Source organism: Berghia stephanieae, chromosome 3 (assembly GCF_034508935.2).
Source record: "Berghia stephanieae isolate SIO BIC M18660-M18661 chromosome 3, UCSD_Bste_1.3, whole genome shotgun sequence".
NCBI classification, from domain to species: domain Eukaryota; kingdom Metazoa; phylum Mollusca; class Gastropoda; order Nudibranchia; family Aeolidiidae; genus Berghia; species Berghia stephanieae.
Window position 1 is genome coordinate 81,955,538 of NC_088362.1, and position 6,174 is coordinate 81,961,711.

Here is a 6,174-nt window from a genome sequence, read left to right on the forward strand (position 1 = left end):
AGATTATTTTTCAACAAAATGCCAGGGGAAGACTCAAAAAATGCCAAAACACTCAAAAAAATGCCAAAGTCTGTTGACTCCCATCCCACTAAGAAAACTACTCACTTTTGATAGACAATTTACTATCATATCCTGGTGGCTTGCGTGTTTTCTTTTCTTTTTTTTTTTTTTTTTTTTTTTTTTGAATTATACTAAATTTCCTGTTGGGGTAATTTTTTTTATTAAGAAAAGGTGTCATTTGAAGTATAATATACAAGAAAAGAAAATGCCAAATGAAAATGCCAAATGCCAAATGATTTTTCTAATGCCAAACGGTTTTCAAAAATGCCAGATTTTTGGAATCTGGCATTTAAAATGCCAAACTGGCAACCCTGGAATCGACTCCTTGTTTTGACAACCTCGTTTTCGGCTTTCGCTGACAGTTTTCTTACTTTTTTTTCTGTTAGCCTTTGCCCTCTTGAACCCCTCCCCTCCCATATTTCAAAGATTTTGACTCGCTGTCGAATTTTTGGGCACCCTTATTTAAATTAATTACAGTTGTGAAAAAAAGTTACGTTTTATGTTGGCTTGACAATAAGATTCCAGGTAGCATGTAGTTGGCATAACAAAGTCAAATAAAAAATTTTTAAATGCTGGTCTCAGCGTTGAATCCTTGGGTAAAGTACTTCATACACACATTATCCGATTCGACTCAAGAGGGGATAAATACCGGACTGAGGACAATGACATATAATATTTAGTTAATTCTATAACCAGAATTCCGCCTATTAAGCGGTTTGCACCGTATGAAATGGAAAGTTGGTCCCATACAGCCTGTCGGGGAAATAAAGGGGGGGGGGGGGGGAAGCATTAGAATTGTGATGGCGAAGAGCACGGTGGAAGGGAAATTAATGAATATTAATAATTATCATATATTACATACTTTTCTATACGACAAGAAAACACAATAAAGGGTCGCACAATGAAATACAAAGTTGACGAATTGACTGGCAAAACACCTTTACCCTTATCTATTATAACTACGAACATAAACTGCAGTAGGAGTAGTAGGAGACTAAGAATTGAAGAAATTACAGAAACTCACTAAGCACATATTTTAACATCAACCGAAACAGATCTAGACGAAAAGTATCAATACAATTTTTAACAGTAATTACCTTGGTCCACCTCTATACATGTAGGAAAGATCAGTTACTCAGCCAGGGAGTTATAGAGCTATGAAGAAAAGAAGACAATGTGTATGTTTCAAAGGAAGCAGATATGAATTGAGAAATTGTGTGGTTAATAGTACATGTATATCTAAAACAAGGTCACGTGCAAGTGGATAACGTTTACCGTCATCCTTCAAGTGGAACAGAAATATTAAAACAACTTCACAAACCCCTTGCAACAATTTACAAATCAATGAAAAACAACCTACATATCATTCTCTGTGGGGACTTTAAATTGCCGTACATTGTAAGGTTCGTTTATGGTGGATATTAAATGTTATTTGATAAAAAAAAAAAAAAGAAAGAAAATAAGTAATAGTGCTCCCGACCACTCAGGCGTTTTACACGGCCAGTCAGCTTCTCTCTGTAGAATCGCCCAGTTGATTAAATTTAATATACATAGTAATAGAGGTCTGCAAGGTCTATGATTACCCCCGTTACATAATAAATGATCAGCGGCGTGACGTCATCACAATATATGATGGTGCCAAGAGCAGAGATTTAAAAACTTATACTACCGACAGAATGAATGAAGATGTCGTCATTCCGCACTTTGTTTTTATTTTCAGACCGCCAATACTCTTCAACAGTCGTAACGTCACTTCCTTCCTAATGACGCATGGTAACTTCGTAACACTGGCTCTAAACTATCGGAACAATGATGGACGCCCGTATGAAATATTTCTCCGGCGAGTATAAAGCGTATCCAGAAGAAGAAAAAAAACACATACATTTGATCATGTTTTGACTTTAACACATTCTGATCACAAGACATATAAAAAGTTCTAAAAAGCATGAAAAATAAAAAGTAATGATTTTCTTTGTTTAGAACCAAGATGGCCGCCGTTGCCAGGCGGCGTGACATCAGACTATTGAATCCAATTGGGTGATAATTCTCACTAAAATAAATAACTAGACTATATAAATAGTGGTTACGCATAGTTCTGATGTTGATATGTTTCATATGGTGGATAAATGTTGTGAGTATTTTGCCTCAACGCATATAATTAATTAGAAAATGTCCTTTTTTTAAAGGAAGAGGTTTTTACTCTCTCTCTCTCTCTCTCTCTCTCTCTCTCTCTCTCTCTCTCTCTCACACTCTCTGTGTGTGTGTGTGTGTGTGTGTGTGTGTGTGTCTGTCTGTCTCTTTGTCACTTTCTCTGTCTCTCTACCTTTTTCTCCCTCTCCCTCTGTCTGTCGTTCTCTCTCTCTCTCTCTCTCTCTCTCTCTCTCTCTCTCTCTCTCTCTCACACACACACACACACATAGGCAAACACAAGAACAATAAAATAACATGTTGTTATTGATCATGAACCAATGAATTCTATTTCATGAACACATAACAGTATCTTAATAAACAAATATCTTATAAGTATCTATGTATTATTTAAGCATGTTGTTTCATTTTCCTTCCCACATAGTCCTCTGTCGTGATTTCCGACAATTAATTGATGTCATAAATAGGACCACTGGAGTTACCCTTCTGACATAAATTTTGCAAACGGTGGCCAAACAAACAGTATTATTAATAGATGGATCCATAATCCTTGGGCTCTAAAAAAGCGTGTTTAAGATGGCAAAGTTGACCTATTTTTCAGGGTCAATCAGCTGTTGTTGGACTATAGATAGTATGCAGATGACGTCACTCAGGCCTTTGTTATTGTTTTTGCCATCCGCGGTTGTGAGTTATTCTCACTAAACTGTATTAACCAGACTATAAAAGTTCATGGTTACACAGAGTTTGTGTGTCGGTCCGTTATACTTCCGGATGGCAATGTTGTGAACTCCTTGGCCAAGCGCATTCTATCTATAGATAGTATGCGCTTGGCTAAGAAGCTCTTGAAGCTCATATATTTGCCATCCGTATAACGGACCAACACACAAAACTGTGTGTATCCATGAACGTTTATAGTCGGGTTAAAACAGTTCAGTGAGCATTACTCATAAACGCGGATGGCAAAAAACAATAACAAATACCTGAGTGACGTCATCTTCGAACTATCTATTGGTTATAGTCCGCGACATCTATAGATAGAATGCGCTTGGCCAAGGAGTTCACAACATTGCCATCCGGAAGTATAACGGACCAACACACAAACTCTGTGTAACCATGAACTTTTATAGTCTGGTTAATACAGTTTAGTGAGAACAACTCACAAACGCGGATGGCAAAAACAATAACAAAGGCCTGAGTGACGTCATCTGCATACTATCTATAGATAGAATGCGCTTGGCCAAGGAGTTCACAACATTGCCATCCGGAAGTATAACGGACCAACACACAAACTCTGTGTAACCATGAACTTTTATAGTCTGGTTAATACAGTTCAGTTAGAACAACTCACAAACGCGGATGGCAAAAACAATAACAAAGGCCTGAGTGACGTCATCTGCATACTATCTATAGATAGTTCGAAGATGACGTCACTCAGGTCTTTGTTATTGTTTTTTGCCATCCGCGTTTATGAGTAATGCTCACTGAACTGTATTAATCTGACTATAAACGTTCATAATCATGGATACACACAGTTTTGTGTGTTGGTCCGTAATACTTCCGGATGGCAATGTTATGAGCTTCTTAGTCAAGTGCATACTATCTATAGATGGTTCGAAGATGACGTCACTCAGGTCTTTGTTATTGCCATCCGCGTTTATGAGTAATGCTCACTGAACTGTATTAACCTGACTATAAACGTTCATGGATACACACAGTTTTGTGTGTTGGTCCGTTATACTTCCGGTTGGCAATGTTATGAGCTTCTTAGCCAAGCGCATACTATCTATAGAGGTAATAATGATGCCCTAGATTCCAACACGACTCCATAAAGAATGTGCCAATGAAATTTCCATATCTTCACATCCTATTCTAGTAAACTCTCGGGAGAGGAGATAGGTCCCAAATTAAATTATTGGAAACATGGTAAGATTTCTGCAATTTGTTGTTGTTGTTTTTTTAAGCAAACGGGGTATACCCTCGAATTATATGTCCGTTTTACTAACATCATTTACTTGCAAGGCACTTGAGCGTATTCTGTTTCACAACCTTATGGATACATTTACTCACCTTTACTAACTAGATGACAACCAACATTGTTTTCAGAAGAGTAGATCATTTAAGACTCAACCTAGGACTTGACTCAACTCATCAACATACTCGAACAAAAAACAAAAGCGTTAGGTGCAAGAAACCAAATACAGTCAAACCTGCCTTAACGACCACCTTTACGACCAGCTCTGTTGACACCCTTGATTTTTTCCTCTATATTTGACCTCTATATAATAACGGAAACCTCTCTGACGCGCCCAAGACTAGATGTCGCTGGCCCAAGACCATCTAAAATTGTGATCTTAACGGGCAAATACCTCCAACAGAGACCACTTACTTGAGTTTCGCTGCTATTGGTCAAAGCCAAAACCTTGAGACCTAACACCTTTCGTTTTGTTTGTTTACTAACCTGCCGTAATTTATTGAGTTAGCTATCATTGCCTGGTGTGTGTTCACACATTCAGACATGTTCCATTATTGCCAATTGCAATCCATTCAGCTTTGTTTAAACAACACTGATGACAATGGAGATTATACACAATAGGTAACAGAGACAGGCTGTTCAGGTCTTCGCGTGACTGCATGGTGATTGACTTTGATGTCTCGCAGCGCCTCACTGTTACTGTGAGTTGTAAATTGTGCAATTGAGCTGTCTAGACTAGTGATTTGATTGGACTTATGTCCAATATGGTCATTCTGCTTGACGCTTTCTTTCTGGTCTTTGGTTATTGATAGCAAACTGACTTTAAACAGCTCCACGTTGTTTAAACAATGACATTTCCTTTTATGGTAATGGTGTACACAGAAACTCCTTTCCTCATTTAAAAATGATTGCGATGGTGGTGATAATGACTATAATGATGAAGATGACGTAGAAGAGGACAAAATTGAAGAACATATTAGCTTGCAGGAAGGATTTTTACCACTTAGAAGACTTAGAAAATTTATTGAGCAAGAGTGTTTGAGAAAATCATTACACAACATTGACAATATAGAAGAGGAGTTTTTCGACAGCAGACTGAAGCAAAGACAATCTTTTATCACTGACTACTTCAAAAAGAAATGAAATCAACTCATACATATTTTCCCTGAAAAATAAATAAAAGAGAAAAGAATTTTAAAACAGAAATTAGAAAAAAAAAATTTAAAAATATTTTTTTTAACCCAAGAGAAACAAAAACAAAAAAATAATAATAATTAAGAAAAAACAAAAAGAAAAATATATAAAAACCAAAAGCAAACAAAAAACAAAACTTTAGAAAAAAACCCCATCTAAATGGCCACTGGCAATCCTAAGCCTGCAACCAAATTCACAAGATAAGAATTTGGCAACTCAGAAGGAGCATTATTTTGTCATACTGATGACGATGGTGATGATAATGATGATGATGATGATGATAATAATAATAATAATAATAATAATAATAATAATAATAATAATAATAACAATAATAATAATAATAATAATAATAATAATAATAATAATAATAATAATAATAATAATAATAATAATAATAATAATAAATAAATAAATTAATTAATTAAAATTATGTCTTTTGCTCCACGATATCATAAGATATATCGTCGCCTAGGCATCCCACGAAGGAATATAGATAACTCATCAAACAAGATGTCTGATGTCAACAGGAATCACTCATGTTGTCCAAATGAGCAAATTGGGGGTTAATAATCTTGCTCAAGGAAAAAAACGAAAGTGCCTGAAGCGGGGCTCGAACCCGGGTGCAATGCCTTAACCACTCGGCCACTTCGTCCCAATAATAATAATAATAATAATAATAATAATAATAATAATAATAATAATAATAATAATAATAATAATAATAATAATAATAATAATAATTGAATCGTAACAACAACAATAATAAACAATGACTCGTGATAGGTTCCAATGCTTTG